The 20,600-nt window shown below is 46.8% G+C and overlaps 1 protein-coding gene across 1 annotated transcript in view; it reads left to right on the top strand.

The window, feature by feature from the left end:
* LOC147724786 (lymphocyte antigen 6E-like) overlaps positions 1–20,600 on the top strand; it is a 74,938-nt gene that overhangs the window by 28,223 nt on the left and 26,115 nt on the right. The window lies entirely within an intron of this gene.

The raw sequence follows: 20,600 nt of genomic DNA, 5'->3' as shown, positions 1-20,600 counted from the left end.
TTGCCAGGCCAGATAAATGGACCTTATTGATTAAAAACACAACACATTCCTTATGTTAGAGCAATGCAATGATGTTATTGTGCTGTTCCTTCCTCCCTAAGATTTTGAGCCGCAACAGGGTGCGCATGACAGCAGTTTAGGCCCTTTTTACTTTCAACGAAAGGCTAAGAACATTAATGCGGTCAATTGTTTTTGTGTTTTTACACATAAAATGTCAGGTTTACCAAAAAGATATCCATATTGTCTATAAATGTTATTATACTTGAATTTAAGTCTGATAAAACAGGATGATTACATGAATACATGGAGGCACCAAACACAGGAAAAGCACTTGTAAACATGTGTAAATAAATATGTGCTGATGGTACCCTGTATAGAAAACCTGTTCTGAGTTGCCATCAGTGTTGATAATCGCCTCTCTGCCAGACTGTATGGGCAAGTGTTTACTTTAAATGCACAAAGTTACCACATGGGTCTGCTTAAGCACAGCGGCGAGGGACAGAAAGTGCACTGCGGGAAAATTAATTCATACCAAACTGGGCTGATATCATTGCCAGCACATATGATAAGCTACATCATGGCCACCATATTGGGAGGTCTATTGATGTCATGCATGTCATAAGACAAGGGAGTCAGCAGACTAGTTTATGTGCAGTGACATGTCTGTACGTAACATAGGGGTGCTGACATTTCGTCGGATTGGTTATTCACAATGATAAGCTTGTTTTAGATCCAGCCCTGCCAATTGCCGCGCATCTGGGATCCGAATAATACATTTCCTACATTTTGTCTCATCTCCGCAAGGCCCCGAGATTGTCACGCGTATTACAAGCTCTCGGTCAATAATCAGTAAGTATTTGCAGCAGTGCCCAGCTCTTGCAGTGACTTGGAAGTACTGCATGGCTGCTCTTTGCTGCCTTCTGGTGTCACAGTGCTCAGAAAGCCAACTACGGGACAGCAGTGGCAGTGTTTCGCTGTTGCCTGCACTGCAAGGCCTAGCTGTAGAAAAAGGTAGGGCTTGGACCTTTCTCAAGATTTGCCCGGCGCTAACCGCCCTTGTACCATTCAAATTTACCAAGCAATGAGGCAGGCGCCGGAGACCAGAAGGCAGGAAACAGAAGTTTTATTCCGACGGAGCAGAACACATCAGATCAGACAACAAGGTATCATCTCGAGGTGCTCTAACAAGTGAGCTGAGACTCTGGCTTTTATATCTTACAAAACACTTGAGAGTACAATCAGGACAGTATGACGCAAAGGAAAAGACATCCCTATAATCCTCGTGTCAATCCTACCCCACATGCGTTCTCAATAGGGACCCTTGACCTGCTGATAAGAGGGGAGGGGTCATCACGCAGTTGAGTGTTCTGCCGAGTCTTAGGATGTGTGCGCCTGATCATATCACAGGGGGTGGGGAGGCCTTGGATCAATAGAGGGTCCTTTGAAGGAGAGCGACCTCATACAATAAGGGGCAGTAAATGATATCTCCCGGCTTAGGCGATGGCCTCGGACCTGTGTGGACAGCTGGACACGGGGTGAGGGGTCATCAAAGGAGTGGTATTCATGCCTCGTGGACAATCCAGTGCGGAGGGAAGGTTGATCAACAGAGGGGCATTCATCGGAGGAGAGGAGGTGTTGGTCAGGCGCTGGCGTGACTCCCAAGGACAGGGTCATGCAGAAGGGTTATGTTCATGAGGGGAGGGAGGGGGAGCCAGGGTGCGCGGAGGATGCTTGCTGGGTCAGAGGGGTGCGCTGGTGATTGATCGTGGACAGGAAGACCATGATGCCTAAAAATGGTGATCGTGCACGTTGTACGTGGGTGACAAGCTGGCGCAGATAATGTTTAGCTCACAAACTAGAATTCCACAGTCCTCCCTTTTAACATATCTCGCCAACTTGTCAGTTTGGATTTATCCCCATAAGGCCACGTATTTCTACTTCATAGAGGGGACTCATGTGCTCATTTCGGAAGTCCAAAGTCTTTTGGCACATACAGTTGGAAACAAGGCCGCACAAAGATGGTAGACATTGGATACCTAAGCAACACCCACATAAGATCACAACAGGTATCAGCACGAAGGAAAACAACCTCCAACCCCAGTTCCTCAAAGTGTCCCAAAACCAGCTCCCAAGCGACCATCCTTCCTGCTCCTGGTGAACCTCCGAGGAGAGTCTGTGGAGGTGTTCAATGGCTTTGTAGACTGACGGCGAGTTGTCTGGGACGTAGGTGCAGCAGCTAGATCCGATGATGCGGCATGCTCCTCCTCGGTCGGCTAGGACCACATCCAGGACAAGGCGATTTTGAAGGGTCACAAGGCGGACCGTCTGAAGCTCCGCAGTGTTGTTGGCGAGGATGCCAGCCGTGATGTTGATCGTTGTTTCTACTGCCTGGGTCAGGTGTCGGATAGCGCGGCTGTTTGCCATTGGGCCCCACAGGGGAACAAGTCCCTTTGCTGCATCTAGGAACTGTGCTCCGGTGGAGTCGGCTTGTCCAATGTCATCTGCACGCCTCTGTCGGTGATGGTTGGCAGGGGCTACATATGTGGGTGGAAGAACGAAGGCAATGTAACATGCGCCCTTCCAACCTCTCGGGAGCCAGGTGTAAGCTTTGGTGCCACACACAAAGTACATATTCGGAGAAGCAACAAAGGAAGGTGGGTCAACTGAGTCCAATGTTCTGGTGATTCGGCAGGCACTGTGACCCACCAGCTGCGTTCCATGGCCTTCGAGACACACAAGACCTGTGACATTGATAACAGACAGGGCCACAGTCAGAGTAGCGGTAGTTTGTTTTTGCAGATGAGAGAAGGTGGTCCTGGCTGGATTGTGGAGCACCTGTACTTCGACTCGTTCTTTGGCAGGAATGTCTTTAAGGAAGGTGGCGCCCGTGAGCGCAGGACACAGAGCAACAGAGGTCTTTTCGGTTTTGTTTAGCCAGAACCCAGAGTAGAAGTGCGACACTGTCCGGCTGGAGGTGGCGTTGTCCTTGTGGCTCTCTTGCATGAGGATCAGCCAGGCGAGGCAGGAGCCGTGAACTGAGAAAGGAGAAGGGATGAAGGGGATGGAGTGTCCTGTAGCATGCGGGAGCAACCCGCAGATCCAGCAGTTCGTAGCATTTGCAGCAAGGTTGTGTTGGTGCAACAGTTGCACGAAGGAATTGTTCCAAAATTCCCTGCGCCTTTCTCGGAGCTGAGGCGACAGAGAGATTAGGTGATGCTCTTTCAGGGGTGTTGGCTGTGCAGTAGGGAGCAATGCCTCATGAGCCGGTGTACTTTCCTCCAGAATCCAGAAGGAGGTCATGAGGAGGAGGCAGAAGAGGAAGACAATGAACAGTGCAATTGTCTTTGATTTGTGCAGGTTGTCAGTCTTTGGATTTCTATACTGGGTATTTCCTGTTACTTCCATCATCTTCTTATCTGGCGCTTCCATCATCTTCTTGTCTGGCGCTTCCATCACCTTCAAGGGGCTCGGTAGTGGGCAGAACCACAGACTTCGTTTAGCTTCTCTCCCGGTAACCCTTGATTGTGTTTAGGTCACCGTTCTGAGATTTTAACTTAGTCCGTGGCCTACTTAGCCGAAACTCCCTCCTTTCGACGCAGGAAATACCCTTCTCTGGATGGCACAGTGGGATCAGAGAATTTTGCAAGTTCGAGTGCCTCAGTATCGGGATAACAATCCAATATCGGTCTGTCTTTGCTCAGGAGCTCTTCTTGGGTGCTGACCTTTTCTGTCGTGGCCAAGTTCGCAGAGACCTTCCGACAATGATGCGCGTGCAGCCAGTGCTTCTTCCCCTCCACTCGGAGCGCCGTTCGGGTGGTGATCAGCACTTGCCAGGGGCCCGTCCACTGAGGTTCCAGACTCTTGGTTCGCTGGAAGTTTCGTATCAACACGAAATCTCCCGGTTGGATGTCATGGCCGGGGCCCCTGGAAGCATCGGGGATGGCTTGCTGCACCTGTTGATGAATGACAGACAACGTTTTGGTTAACTTGCACAAATAATCAGATAGCAGGACGTCTGGGACGTCATGAATGGAGGTCGGTTTGGGAGCAGTCCAGAGATTCATCGGTCGCCCAAACACGACCTCGTAGGGGGTCAAATGGTGCTTGGTGGGAGTGGAGCGCATCGATAACAAAGCCAGTGGGAGGGCATCCGGCCAGTTAAGTCCAGTGGTGGCCACTATTTTTGCCAGTTTCAGCTTCAGTGTGGCATTATGGCGTTCCACTAGACCGGCGGATTGGGGTGGAAGACCGCATGAAACCGTTGCTTCACCCCCAACCCCTTTAGGATTAGTTGGATAACCTCAGCTATGAAGTGGGGGCCATTGTCGCTCCATAAAATTCGACAAAGGCCATAGCGAGGGAAGAATTCCTTCAGTAGTACTTTGGCAGTAGTCATGGCAGTGTTGTCACGGGTTGGATAGGCCTCCACCCATTTGCTGAAGGCACATACGATGACTAGTACATACTTCAGGTTTTGGCATCTCTCTAGTTGGATGTAGTCCATCTGAAGGACCTCAAAGGGGTGATTGGGGGTCCCAAACCCTCCCCGGGGTACTACAGTTCCTTTCCCGGGGTTGTGTTGCAGACAGATAAGGCACTGCTGAACTAGGCGTCTGGCTGAGTCGGGGATTTTGTCATTGTGCCAGACTTTGGAAATGAGTTCGATCATGGGTGCAGATCCTATGTGTGCGGGGGAATGTGCCATTGTCAGTATGGGGATCAGATATGAGTCGGGCAGCAACCACTTGTTTGCATCCTTCGTTCGCCAGCAACCCTCTTCGTCCTTCAAACCCACCCTTGCCCACTTAGTCAGTTCGTGAGGGGTGCTGGCCGACTGTATGTCTCTGATCATTTCCCTTGTGTCACTCCATTTTTCTGCTTGTGACCTGGTCACATATATGCGTGTCACCGTCCTATTCTCAGCTGTGGTTCGTGCAGTGATGTCGGCTAATGCATTCCCTTGTCCGACTAAGTCTGTCACCCTTTTGTGTGCCTGACATTTGATCACCGCTAATCGTTTGGGGAGGAGAACTGCCTCAATCAGAGCGGACACTAAATCTCCGTGGAGGATTGGGGTGCCGTGGGACGTCAGGAATCCCCTCTCCCTCCACAGGAGCCCAAAATGGTGGACCACTCCGAAGGCATACTGGCTGTCCGTATATACGTTCGCGGTGGTCCCTGTGGCTATGATGCATGCTCGGGTGAGGGCTATCAGCTCTGCTGCCTGGGCAGATCGTTGTGTGATGCAGGCTGTCTCAACTACTGTTCGGGCTGTCGTTACTGCATAGGCAGCTGAAGTGGTGCCATCTGGGAGTTTGATGCATGAGCCGTCTACCCATAGCTCTCCATCGGGGTCAGGAAAGGCAGTGTCTCGGAGGTCAACCCTACTCCTAGTCTGTTCGTCTGTGAGGGTCACACAGTCATGTATGGGAGGAACGTCGGGTCGTTTTCAGGCAGGGGTAACAATGTGGCAGGATTCAAAGTCGTGCATCTCTTTAGTGTGATGTGGGGTGCAAGCAGAGTCAACTCGTACCCTGTCAGTCGTGCGCTAGTCAGGTGTTGGGTCTTTGTCTGGTTCAAAAGGGTGTCAACTGCATGGGGCACTAATACAGTGAGGGAGTTGGAAAGTACGATTCCCTCGCTCTGACGGATAGAGACAGCAGCGGCAGCTACTGCTCGAAGGCAGGCAGGTAAAGCTCTGGCTACAGGATCAAGAGTGGCGGAGAAGTAGGCACAAGGGCGCTGCTTAGGACCAATCGATTGAGTCAGGACAGACAATGCGCATCCCTCCCTTTCGTGGGTGAAGAGGGAGAAGGGTTTGGAGTAATCCGGCGTTCCGAGGACGGGTGCTGAGCAGAGTGCATCCCGTAATTCCTTAAAGGAGGCTTGACACTCAATGGTCCAAGGAAGCGGGGAGGGGACATCTTTGGTCAGCAGGGCAAGTAATGGTTTCACAATGAGGCTGTAATTAGGTAACTACTGTCTGCAAAAAGAGGTTAGGCCAACCAAAGAGCGGACCTGTTTTTGTGTTTTTGGGATGGGGGTGTCTAGGATGGTTTGGATTCGGTCAGGGGTAAGTTTCCTCCCTTCTTTGGACAGAAGATGGCCTAGGTAAGTCACTTGTGGCTGGCAGAACTGTAACTTCTTTTTGGAGACTTTATGGCCATTTTCTGCAAGAAAGTGTAGGAGTTGAACGGTGGCTGTCGTTGCAAGCGGGGTGGTGTCGGCCGCCAAAAGGATATCATCGACATATTGGATCAACACCACTCCCTCTGGTAGCTGGAAGGCATCCAGCTGTCTTTTGAGGGCCTGGCTGTAAATGCTGGGACTTTCAGTGTACCCCTGGGGAGCTCTACAAAATCGGTACGAGCGGGATTTTAAAGTGAAGCCGAAGAGATAACGGCTGTCTGGATGGATGGGGATAGAGAAAAACGCGTTCTTAAGGTCGATAACAGTGAAGGTGGTGGCGGTGGACGGGATGAGGGTCAAAATGGTGGTGATATCAGAGACTACGGGATATTGGGGTACAACCACTTTGTTAATCTCTCGTAAGTCGATGATGAAGCGGTACGCTTTCTCATCTCCTTCACCTTGCTTCTTAACAATAGGTAGGATTGGGCTGTTGCAGAAGTTGCTAACCACCTCTTCAACCACTCCTGCATCTACCAGAGACTGAATGATCGTTACCAGTGCCTTCTCACCCTCTGGGGATATCCAATATTGCGGGAGTTTCGGGAGCATAGCGTCCTGTCGTACAGTTATGTGGATAGGATCAATCATCATTCGCCCCACATCAGAGTCGTTTTTGGCCCACAGGTACGGGGGCAGGGTGTCAAGCAAGGACATGTCAGCGTCAGTTATGGGGCACATGTGTCGTGGGGGACGGGATCTGGGCATGTCTGGGTTATCGTATAGGATGACTCGTATTCCATCTGGGGAACACCTAATGGTAGCTCGAAAATGTTTCAGTAAGTCAATGCCCATAATGGCGTCAGGGGAGTTGGAGGAAAGCAGGAATGTCGCGTCAGTGGTGTTGTTTTCTAGATCAAAGGAAATAGGTACGGACAGGGGGTTAGTGGAGGGCGTTCCATCGAAACCTATCGACGTTATGTGTGAGCCAGACAAGGGTGCCCTTGGAATCAGTCGTTTTGATAACACACTACGTGTCGCCCCAGTGTCTACCAAGAATGGAGACTCTGTACCCAGGACCTTAGCGGTGACATAAGGACCTTGCTGGTCAACACAGAGCTCGACTGGATCCCTCCCTTGCCCCTGGCAGTCCTATGCAAAGTCGGGGGCATGTTCACCTTCGGACAGCTGATATTGGTTCTGCCGGGGACGGTCAAATGTGTTCAGTTTCCCTGATCTGTCATTGTTGGTGCCGTTGGCGTGCCCTCGTCCTTGTACCCCATTTCTTGGACCACTTGCCATATCCCTGGAATCCCTATTTCTATTCATCTCTAGCATAACCGGACACTGGTATTTCCAATGGCCGAACCCTTTGCAGAAGGCACATTGGTCGTTGCTAATGTCTCTACGTCCAGGGTGGGGTGTGGGAGTGTGATCTTTAGGAGGTGGATCTCTAGGGGCGGCTGGTTGGTAGTTCCCTCTTTGATGTTCCCGTCCTATCGTTATACCTTGTATCTGTGCTATCATTACCCTTTCCTTTAAATCTTTCTTCTTTTTCTCGGACGCCCTATCATTCTCATTCTTTTGGTGCTCGTAATACTGAGCCATCTGAAGGATAGCTGCAGGTTTGGAGGCCCCCCAACTACTCTCACTTGTCTGCAGCTTTTGGGAGACCTCTTGCGTTAGACCCTTTACGTAATTTTGTACAAACAAGTGCTGTCCGGTTGCGGTGGTCATGTCTTGGCCACTGTAGTCGGAGAACACTGTCTCGAATCGGGAGAAGTATTCTGACACATCTTCCTGCGGTTTCTGTCGACAGGCCGTGACTATCGACCAGTCTACCTTTCTTTCTGGGATCAGTGTCTTTAATTTTTGAACTATTTTGTCTGGGAGTTCTAGTATGTCTTTCACTGGTTTCCTTCCAGGTTCTCGTTGTCTATCTAATTTACCGAGTTGGTCCCAGGTATGCCCAAACAGATCCGTGTGGTCAGCCTTCCGGATTTGCTTCCACACGTCAGCTGGCAGGCATAACCCGAAGAACAAGTCGATGTCTGCTAAAGTCATTATCGTCGAACCCAAGGCTGTGCCTAATTCGGTATAAAATGCTGTCGGGTTCTTTCTTAAATCGGGCAGGGTTTGCTTAAAGGTTAGGATATCTTGTCGGTCCCATGGTTGGTAAACCCAATTGTACACAACCCTTCCCTTTGCATTTTCATTATTAATATCATCGCTCGTTCCCTGGCCCCGTGGCGGGATCCAGTAAGGGGCCGCTTCTCTGATAGGCATCATAGTATTGGCTACTTCTACCGAGGTCGTTTCAGGGACTGTAGCCTTGGCTTCTGGTTTCTGTTCCGTGAGGTGGCGGAAGACCTCAAGCATCTGCATGAAGAGCTCCGTCGCCTCACGTTCAGTCCCATCTCCAACATCAATTTTTCTATACAGTGTTGTTAGTTTAGCGGGACCCTTACTTTGATACCTATCTTCATACGCGTTCAGGGTGTAGTAGCTGAATCGCAAGATGAAATGCCGTCTGTGGCTGTCGGCATGTGAATTATATACGCTCATTGTATAATCTTCGCTCTCCCTTCGTTCTACTAATGTCTTTGCTATTTTGTCGATCCCATCCCGCTCATCTTTGCTCAACCTATTTAGTCTGGCTGGTGATTGTTTGCTAGACTCGGGGTCGTCTGATGAGGTTGTTAATGTGGCTGGTGCAAAGGCCGTGAGGGCTGGTGCACTAGCACTGTGATCGCTTTCGCTCACACTCGGAGCGTGAAAGCTTTGTCGGCAGGGGGCATATGGAGGGGGCATGTAGATGATTGGGGGACCTAGCAGTAACTCATCGTTCGCCCGTTGTTTGGAGGGCAATTCAGGGTAGAGCGCAGAGGGGGTCCTAACAGGACATTGGCCTGTCGACCCTGATTCTTGGTTTCGCATAGTATCTTTTCTTTCTTTTATTTCTTCTTCTAGTTGCTTTGCGGCTAGGTGGGCTGCCTTTCGTAATTCTTTCCCTATTTTTGCTTCTTCTCTTTTCTTTCGTTGTTCCGTTTCTTTGCGCCACATGCCGATACTGTCGAGCATAGTGGGCGTGGTCTTATTCTTCTGGAGCGCTATTTCTAATGTTTTTATTTTATTTTCGTCAAAGGAACCTATCAGTGGCCACTGACTTTCAGGGTTCTTTTTCGTATATTTATGCCATAGTTTAGTGTAAGCTATAGCGACTAGTCCATACTTAGTGAACATGTCCTTATTAGGGGTGCCCTCCAGTGGAGCTGGATGGTTCATCTCTAATAAGCGGTCCGGGCTAAACAGGCTACCAACCAGTGGGGAGAAGACAGGCATGACGGATTACAACGGGGACAAAAGTCTGCACTACCTATCTTATCACGGCGGACAAAGACTAGACAGAATATTTCTATTCTACGTTGTTTGGAGGCCGTGAATACCTCAAAAGAACCAATACCGAATAATCGGTCAATCAAACAATCCAGTGGGGAGAATAAGTGGGCACGAAAAGTTATCGTTACCCACTCTTTCTCTACCTGCAAAGAGAGACCTTGTTCTTCCCTGTTTGCAGACAAAGAATCTCCAGACAATAATCCACGAACGATAGTTCGGGAAACAGTGGGGGAGGAAGATAGGCACGACGGATTACAACGGGGACAAAAGTCTGCGTTACCTATCCTTCACTGCTTGCAAAGAGAGAGCCTGTTTGTTTTTCCCCGTTTGCAGACAGTGAATCTCCAGAGGGTTTCAACAAAGCGTAATACTAGTATTATCCAAACAAAACAATATTTTTTTCCAATTTGTCGTGGTTACACGACCTTACCCGGACCGCATGGACGGTTTCCTGTCCTCTGGATCCAGCGCCCGATCGTCCTCTCTCCTTCGTGATGCCCGTGGCACTCCTGATGGTTCCCAGTCAGGACCGTAGATCACTCGAGAGAGGTCTGTTCAGAACTAGTGAAGGTCGGATGATCGGCTGTCAGACGAGGGTCTATCGGACACGAGCTCTTCCCGATCGTTGCAGTCGTTCACTCTGTCATCGGGACCTCTCCCACTGGATCCACGTGTCGCTGATGGGCCCCACGCTTTGGGACGCCAATTGTAGAAAAAGGTAGGGCTTGGACCTTTCTCAAGATTTGCCCGGCGCTAACCGCCCTTGTACCATTCAAATTTACCAAGCAATGAGGCAGGCGCCGGAGACCAGAAGGCAGGAAACAGAAGTTTTATTCCGACGGAGCAGAACACATCAGATCAGACAACAAGGTATCATCTTGAGGTGCTCTAACAAGTGAGCTGAGACTCTGGCTTTTATATCTTACAAAACACTTGAGAGTACAATCAGGACAGTATGACGCAAAGGAAAAGACATCCCTATAATCCTCGTGTCAATCCTACCCCACATGCGTTCTCAATAGGGACCCTTGACCTGCTGATAAGAGGGGAGGGGTCATCACGCAGTTGAGTGTTCTGCCGAGTCTTAGGATGTGTGCGCCTGATCATATCACAGGGGGTGGGGAGGCCTTGGATCAATAGAGGGTCCTTTGAAGGAGAGCGACCTCATACAATAAGGGGCAGTAAATGATATCTCCCGGCTTAGGCGATGGCCTCGGACCTGTGTGGACAGCTGGACACGGGGTGAGGGGTCATCAAAGGAGTGGTATTCATGCCTCGTGGACAATCCAGTGCGGAGGGAAGGTTGATCAGCAGAGGGGCATTCATCGGAGGAGAGGAGGTGTTGGTCAGGCGCTGGCGTGACTCCCAAGGACAGGGTCATGCAGAAGGGTTATGTTCATGAGGGGAGGGAGGGGGAGCCAGGGTGCGCGGAGGATGCTTGCTGGGTCAGAGGGGTGCGCTGGTGATTGATCGTGGACAGGAAGACCATGATGCCTAAAAATGGTGATCGTGCACGTTGTACGTGGGTGACAAGCTGGCGCAGATAATGTTTAGCTCACAAACTAGAATTCCACATAGCTGCCTCCTCAGAGTCTCGTACTCTCACTGATTGGGTAGCAGACTTATTCCACACCAGGGGCTTGAGTTACTATATTTTTACGCACAGCAGCGTAGCAAGCCTTCCTGCTGTGCTGCCGTGTTTCAGAAGAAAGAGCAGGCATGCACCGTATCTACAAGATACAACTTATTCCTGTCCTCCCCTGTACCAGCGCACAAAATGCAGCCATGCATTTATTGTTTATGTGCACCTTCTTGCACATAATCAATAATTAAAGGCGATTTGCTCCTACTATGTCTGCTGCTTTTGCAGCACACATAGAAATGGAAAAAAACGAGGAGAAATAAAAGTATTTATCCTCGATGCGGCATTCCTTCCCGTCCCCTGGTGAAGCGAAGGATTCTGATGCATTTCCTGGTTTACTACACTTTGTAAATCAGGGAATTAGTTAAGTTCCATGGATGTTGTGTGGGAGCACCCACAACAACACCCAAGGAATGCTCTTTCATGCAGAGTAATGTGTGAAATGGGCTCAGATTTACAAGCCCATGAAAAGTTACGCAGGTGACTAAAAGAGTGATGCAGTGGCGGTGTGATGAGCATGCAAATGAGACCCCAGGAATGCAGCATTACGAACCACCTACCCACACAGCACCTATTCTGAGCACTAACTTTGGCTGATTCTAGGACATTTTAAGCCCCAGGACCGGTTGTATGATGGAACCACGTATGCTTTTACCACACATTCCTTTACTTTGGGCAATACAACGAATGAGTCGTTACCACGTGTTCCTTTACCTTGCAAGTCGTTACAACGACTTGCCTTAGGGAAGCGCTGGACTTTGGAGTAGTATATTTTACTATTCCAACTCCAGTCTGTGCAACATTAGGGATAGTGTTGGACTTTAAATTCAACACCAGTCCAACAACGCGTTTCCTAAAGCAAGTTGTTTTAATGACTTGCGTGGTAATGACGCACTTGTTTTAGTGCAATACAACAAGGAGCCAAGAGGGAAGTAAGGATACCGTAGGGAAAGCCCTCCACTCAATAAGCATCAATACACAAAAGATCCCAGTACCCTAGACGTGGACTAGCATTTGTCTAAAAAGGCATTCCTTTGTACTTGAAAATATACCATTAGATTCCAAAACACCCTCCTACTCTACATTGAGTTAGGCGTGTTCTTCACGTGCCTATCCGTCCAAAACAAAACATTATTTTTATTTTTAACCATCAAATGGGTGGAGGGACAGAGAGGACAGTAGACAGAAGGCCCACGTTGACCATCCAACCTTCATTTGGAGGGGCTGCGAAGGACAGATTGATCATTTTTAGACGTTTTAGGGCTGTGATGGAGAGACCCTTGCAGCCTTGGTATATGTAGACCACAGAGAGGGGAGGGCTGCATCCTCTGGAGGAGATTCTGAGTTGTCGGACTCCCAGAGAACTAGAATACAGTTGCACTTGTCCATGGGCTCTGGGAATATTAAGTGTCCACTTTCAGCCCCATCTTTTGACAGGACACGTCCTCTGCCTGTGGTACAAGTGCCTAGAGAAACAGAAGTGGTTATATTATAATCACTGAAATCCCCTGCCCTTTTAGGATTCTCAAACAGGTGATATTTTGTTGGCATACATGGCACTCTTTGCATATGTTAGTCAGTGTTCCACTGTCCCATTCCTCAACATATTGATTACTTACTTCCGGCCATGGCTTCTGTGACATTCTAGCACATGCAGGATTGAGGTTTCAAATGTCAGAGTAAAGTCTAAAGAGAACCATATTTGACTCATGTAATGTAGATGTGCTGGGGCGTGGCCTACGTTAGTGTAGCAGATAATGTGTGCCTTTACTTCTTTGGCCTCGGCCCAAGACACGGAGCTACACACGACAGTGCTAGCATTATGACTGTTATTGCTTCCGAAAGTACGTTTGCATCCAGGCATGAGGGTTTCAATAGTGTTGCTACAACTCTAAGATCATTTCTACATTGAGCTAAATGCAAACATTTCTGAAGCGTATCTCATTACATGGACGTGAATGCTCTCTTTAATTTGCGATATGGTGTCACTCAGAGTCACGCTTAATCACCGAAATGTCACGCATTTGCGCACTGATCACACGAAAAATGTCACACGTAAGCAAACTAAAAACTTGGCAGCTATTTAGAGCATCAAAGTGTATACATGTGCTCTATTTTTTACAAGCTTATTTTGGTCTTGCATTTATTCCTGCCTGGCTAATTATATGTTACATGTGTGAGGGCATGTGATGTCACTTCATTTTATGTAATCGAAAGGAGAAAGGACACGTTGCATTCCAGTCAATCCTGCAGGGGTTCGTAAAGGGCAGCTACTCACCCGCGAGGGTCTTAATGCGCATTTAGTCCACAATCCTGGGCGTTTTGGACAATCAGCACTATGTAGTCTTTTCCACATTTGTAAAGGATAAAATAACACAGAACGTATTTCTTTACCTGTGACTGTGGCAGATTTAGTTCAGTTTTAATTTTGAAAAAAAAAGAAGAAATCTTTTTTGTCAATACCGGAATCAATATTGATTGTGGATGCAAAATGTAACCATACATGTCTTAATCGGGCAATAAGCACGTACAAGTCCCAAATTTGGGGTAAAAGGCCACTTTATTGGACAGGTAGGCAATACAAACATATTTATAAACAGATCATAATTCAAACATATTCCAAACTAACACCACCCGCCCCCAAGCAATATCCCCATAGCAACTATTACCCAACCTTGTTCGGCCTAATCCTCCTCCCCAAACCCCTATCTCCCTCTCTCCCTCTCCTGCCTACCTCTTGCCTCCAACTTCTCTCCCTTGCTTCCCTCTGTCCGAAGCAATTCCTAATGCCCCAACCCTTCCTGCCTGTCTTGATCTCCTCTAACTCTACCACCTGTTCAAGCAACAACCACCAAAACAAGACATTTATGAGAAATTCTTTATATGAAAGAAAAGCATAAAAACTTATAAATCCAGGGTGGGAGGGCGGGCTCAAAATGTGTTACCTTACCTCACCGTGGTCAGGCATAGTGCGCCACATAGAATGTTATCATCTGAGACTCGCGCTGATAAGCGCCAGGCAATCAGTATTGCCTAACTGTCCTAGGGCCATACTTTGTGCCCGAAGCTGCCCGGGGGTGTACACTCTGCGAGTGCCACCCCCAGGAGCCCTCATCGGGCAATAAGCACGTCCAAGTCCCAAATTTGGGGTAAAAGGCCGCTTTATTGGACAGGTAGGCATACAAATATATTTATATACAGATCATAATTCAAACATATTCCAAACTAACACCCCCGCCCCTAAGCAATATCTCCATAGCAACTATTACCCAACCTTGTTCGGCCTAATCCTCCTCCCCTAACCCCTATCTCCCTCTCCTGCCTACCTCTTGCCTCCAACTTCTCTCCCTTGCTTCCCTCTGTCCGAAGCTTTTCCTAATGCCCCCAACCCTTCCTGCCTGTCTTGATTGCCTCCAACTCTGCCACCAGGAAAAAACTAACTCGTGTTTTTCCGTCCCCCCCGCATTTACCAGGAATTCAAGAAAACTGGATGCTTGCCACCAGTTATATTTAAAAAAGAGTACCACGGTCGCCAAACAGGTGAAGAAACTTTATCAGATATAAAAACATGTGCTACCCGAAGGCATAAAACTCATCCTGTCGCCAAACAGTTAATCACTTATCCATAATAAACATATGTCCAGAAAAACTACCACCATGAACTAAATAATTTAAACATTTTTGTGGGGGGGCGAAGGATGGGGGGTTGTGGAGGATGCTAAATGGTAAGAGTAGAATGTGGAGGAGGGAGGGGGGAAAAATGGATGACAGATGTTTATTAAAAAGACATTTTTGAAAAACTGGTATGTTACTGTAAACATCCCCAGTAATGTTGTCACTCCAACAACATGAGTTCAACACCATGTGTGTATACCCAAAATCTTAGAAATCATTTATTTTATGTTTAAAATATACATTTCGACATTGTGCCTAAAAAACTGATAATCTTCTTTAGTAATTTCATCATGAACTAACCAATATATTCCGTTAATAGAACAACAACATTCCAGTTCTCTATTCACTTTCCTTCTTGCTCTTTTCACAGCAGTAAATCTCTCTGTCCCCTCCAAATTCAGCTAGGCATCAGCGCGGTTAGGATGAGTTGTGTGTTGGGCCAAGTCTTTGAGAAAAGTTCAAAATCTGAGTTCATTTCTATCAGTAGCCCAAGCCCTGACAACTGGACTAAATCATTTTCCCTAAGATGTAACATGACCACTTCTGGTTTGTTCTTAACTGATAACTCACACATTAACGGCAGGAGCTGACCCCACTTCATGCCGCTTTTCCCCCACCAAGACAACAAAACTTCTTCAGAAGAAAAACCTACAATTTTCCCAAAATGCTGTTTTTCCACATGTTGTGCTGCCCACTTGGTGAATGTATGTCCAATAATGCCAAACTTGATGCTGTGACATTGCCAAACCTGCCTTCAAACCTGAAAAGAGAAAAAAAAAATATCCCCACTTTTAACTGTCATGCTCTAACTTCCTAATATAACGCAAACAAAAATCCGAGGACCTGCACCCCAGTTTTTTAACATCGCTAACGGAACTCCCCATCTGGCGGCTTCTGAGTCTGCCCCAATGCGGAATGAGTGTGTACCAAAATTGGTTGGATTCTTCCCAATTCTCTTTAATGACTTCCACAATATTGACAGCATTTGTGAGGCTTTTAGTTGAGATCCAGCCAGGTGCCAACAAATAAAGGTTGAAGTTGCACCTCCTACTGTTAGAAAATCTAACCATGCTTGTTTAGGACATAAAGGATTACCTATAGCTTGCAAATTGCTTTTTAACATTTGCCTGTTTGGTCGGTTTTTGAGTGCTCAAGACAAATTTCTATATTTGAATGCACCAAGGATATGTTTTGTGTTTTTATGTCATCATTAATGGGAGTCCCTAACAATTCAGATATCCTGAAGGCACCAAAAAAGAGCCAAATCATGCACACTTTGAACAAATGAAATTCAAAAGAGGAAAAACAAATCTCATGAAGATTGTGTTATCTTATACAACAATTTTAGAGATATTTTGTATAGCCCTATCTTTTTTGTCTTTGCCCAGCCTTGCAGTATTCTCCTACCCATTTCCCCTGCTGATGGCTCATATCCCCAGAAGAACTTTCCGTAAAATGATATTCCCGCTAACTTACCAGCTATTGCAGTAGAAGAAATGTTCTTGTCAACATTAAGCATATTGAACTTAACTATATCCTCTCTGCGCTGTAACCCAACGCTATCATAAACTCTATACGTTGCACCTGAGTCTAAGAACTCCAGCCAAGCTCTTCTGTATGCCAGTTTGGTACTCTTTGCTAATGAGTTTTTGACAAATTGATGAGCATTCATATCGCCACATCCCATATCTCGCTGAGTATCTGAGTCTTCCGTATATCTGCTCCGGGCGCCAAATCACGGAATCTCTCCCACTGAAAACTGTGATGTTATTTTCCAATTCTGCAATATGTTTAACTTTGAATATAATGTTAAACTTTAAACAGCCTAGCATAAAAGTTTGCAATAACTTCAACATCTGTTTGTCTTTGGCCTTCTGACCATTGATTAAGTCAACTACTGTCTTATTATCTACATTAAATAGCACTGTTCTGTTTCTCAATTTAGTTCCCCAAACTGCCAGAGCCACTATCATTGGGAAAAATTCCAGGAAAGCTATACTTGTCTTTTCAGCAACCCACCTGGCTGGCCATCCTTCTGCGCACCACTTTCCTTCCCAAAAAAGGTCATAACCATTGGCCCCAGACGCGTCAGAGAAAAGTTGCATCTGCCAAATGAAATCTTCGTCCAGTGACCAGAGTTTCACACCGTTATATTTTGTCAAAAATGTGGACCACACCTCAAAATCTGCTTGAATATGTGCCGTTACCCTGTTTCTAAGATGTGGTAGCTTGATACCCGACATAGAAAAACCCAGATGCTGTCAAAAAGTTCTGCCTGCTCGTATGACCTTACAGGCACAATTTAGATGACCTAACAAACATTAAGCTTCCAATAATGTCAATTTTTCAACCTTATGTGCATGTTCCAATAGCCTGGTTATTTCAATTATTTTCTTCTCAGGGAGCCTGGCCTGCATCCTATTGGTATCTATTTCAATGCCAAGATATGTGAGACAACAGCTGGGGCCTTCTGTTTTGTCCTCTGCCAAAGGCACACCCATGTCCTGTGCAAATAGTTTGAAATCCTGTAGCGCCTTTTTATTTTGCGCAAATCTGCGACATCTGGGCCCTTGATATCCCAATTTAAATCCTTCCCATTCCAACAATGCTGCTTCTTACGCATCAGGGTAGAAATGTAACCATTTACATAAATTGCCCACCTTGATTGGAGTAGAAGACCTTGTTTCCAGACTGGAACGCAAAACCTCTTCCCATGTTTGGCAAACCACCTCCCCAATTTGATTGCTCACCGAAACATTGCATAACTGAGTGTTTTTCCCCGCACCTTTTTTGTACGGTACCCTTTATTAAAATTCCAGCATGTGCCGAAGACAATTGTCTGTGGTCTGTTCCAAGTACCCCCCAGGGTGGGTCTGTTCTGAAAGGGCCGATAAAAAACTGCTAGACCATTGGCCGTGTGCATGGATGGTGGAGGCCGTTGAGGGTACATCCATTGGACCCAGAGCTCGTTATCGACCTCCCCCCAAGGTTTATCTGGCATTAACACTAGTCTGACCCTGAACTCCTCATCGTAGTGTAACCAGTCATAGCCCCCAAATTCTGTTGCTGCTTTCCGAATCATGTTTAAGTACTTGAACAGTGAGACTGACCTATCAGGGAATTTTTCGCAGTATACACTAGCAAAAATTAGAAAGGCAGAAGTCCATGTATCTATATTTGTTGGTACCCTTGGTCTCTTTGCCAATTCCCATGCTTCCTCCTTTGAGCCTTCTTTTGCTTGTATTTCCCTATGGAGTAGCTTAAATACATCAATGAAATCTCCTTTCCAGATCTTATCTGTTGTAGTCTTGCTTAAATGTTTAACATTTAATGTGTTCTTTTCTTCAGACTCTGCTTGATGTATGGTATCTGAACTTACCAGAATTTTTACCTTGTCATCTGCTGTTCCAACCTCTTCGACTCCCTGACTGTCCTTATTCGGTATTACCACCTCATTAAGTTTCCTATCAGTGCCCATACTTATATCCATCCGCAAATGTTTGTGCACAACAATTGTATGTACCTCCCCATATTTTATATGTGTATGATCTTCGGTCAGCAGTCTGTTCTTCGTCTCCTTGTTCTGATGCCTCAAACGGAGTCCCTACTGGGTGCCCTCGTTCACTTGGTTCTGCGAAAAATAAATTCTTGAGATGTCTTTTCCCCGCAAGTTGTTGACAACCTTCCGATATGTCTCCATTTTTCAATATTTCCCCTTCTTCCAAAGACTCATTCCCATCTACTAGCTGCTGGGATCCTACCACCCCCTTACTCCCTACACTACCACCCCTCCTGCTTCCCCATCCCCTATACCCCCATCATATTCCTTCCAGTTAATAGCTTTTCTTTAATATGAAGCTCATTTTTTGTCCAACGGTGTGGGGAATTTCGCTGAAAACCTCCCCTCCTCACTATTTCTCACGTTTCAGGACGCTAGAGGCCTGACTGGAATATCCGCACTGCCCTTTCTTGGGCCTGGAAGTATCCCACCCACGTTGGGCTGCAAGGCGCTCGAACTTGCAGCTGGGAGAGACCTATTCTCTTTTAAATGTAATAATCTATGTTCATCATTTATTTCTTTTGGTATCCACACCCATTGTCCATCCATCTTGTTTGGGTCTCAGAGAACTGACAACCTGACTAACATCGTTCTTTTTGTTAATGTCGAACAAAAGGAGGTCATCTTTATCTGCATCTGTATTTACATTAAATTTATACAACTCCTGACCAGATTTCTGAGGTAAAGTAAGTAAAACATCTATTTTATATGAGGTATGGTTTGGTGACAAAATAGTATCATCTTTCTCACTGGCTATACTAGGGGACAAACCGTCAGTTAACCGTTCTTCTTACACTTCAACGTTTTTAAACAGACTTTTTCCAAATATAAAAATATCTTTATTTCCCTTCGCAACCTGTGAGTTGAAAGTAATGCTGGCCATTTTCTCTATTTGGCCACTAGGTGGTGGATTTTCCTTATTTATATCAGCCACAAGTCATTTCTCTTCAAGATGACTCGTTTATTGTAATGTATTTTTCTGGCAAAGGAAGAGGAAGGCACTGCGCGTTTGCACGGCCTACCCCTCCCATTTTTCAGTGTACTGGAGAAGACGGCAACCGGGAGAGCTGCTGACTGACAGAAGGTGAGGCGTACTTCAGCGAGTGGCTGCCGCTAATAGACGGCGCTGGTGAGCCCCCGCTAGATAAACAAGCGGAGACAACTGCTGAAACTCCGCCCGCAGCCTGTCGCCTTCGCTGCTCCATGCCGACCCACGCCTCAGAAAGTAACACAGGCACAATTAAATCCTTTCTCCCAGCCTCACACAATACCCGCAGCGCTTCCCTGAAAGAAGCGGCGGTTTCCATATCAAAAAAGACTTATAATTAGCAAATTTTGCACCAAAAGCGACAGAGTGCCAAAATGCATTACCCTACGTCACCGTGGTCAGGCAAAGTGCACCACATAGAATGTTGACATCTGAGGCTCGCGCTGATAAGTGCCAGCCAATCAGTATTGCATAACTGTCCTAGGGCCATACTATGTGCCCGAAGCTGCCTGGGGGTGTACACTCTGCGAGTGCCACCCCCAGGATCCCTCATTGTACTACACGGGTGTTTAGATCACATGAAAGACGTGCCACACCATTTCAGGTTGGTCGGGGCGCTGCGGCCTTGTCCAGTCTCATTCAAGGGTACTGGCAACCCTGGAGTGTCTAGGGGCTTCATTTCATATTTTGTATGATTTAACTTGAGAAGGTGAAGTCTAAAAGCTGTGCGGCCTAGCACCGGTGAAGGGGGTTCCTCCTGGGGGCACCCCCTATGGGCAATGGTACCTAACACGAAATAAAACAACCATATAGTTCTTTGAAACACAGTGCACTTTATACCTACTATATATACTATAATGGATAACTGAACAAAACACTAAATGGATTAATGGTTGGATAAGTAAATACATTAACAAATGATATTGTGGTGACTAGAGGATGAATTACAAAGACATTCTAGAATTACCAACAAGGTTGAAAGACATCACTGAGGGTATAGCTTACACATATAGTAGTCTCACTGTTCAGAGCAGATATGATCCGAGTATAATGTAAACAATTATGAATTATTTGTGTCTAAGGCACACTTATCTAATACTTACTTTATGAGGGAGTCTGGGAACACTTCCACTCTATTGTCCGATTATGCTTGTAAAACCCTATTTCTACACAGGATGTGGTTCCTGTGAGTATGGTGCACACTTCAA

The sequence above is a fragment of the Lissotriton vulgaris genome, chromosome 4_1 (assembly GCF_964263255.1).
Source record: "Lissotriton vulgaris chromosome 4_1, aLisVul1.2, whole genome shotgun sequence".
Lineage (NCBI taxonomy): Eukaryota > Metazoa > Chordata > Amphibia > Caudata > Salamandridae > Lissotriton > Lissotriton vulgaris.
The sequence above is the reverse complement of the archived record's forward strand: the minus strand, read 5'-3'. Positions and strand labels throughout refer to the sequence as shown.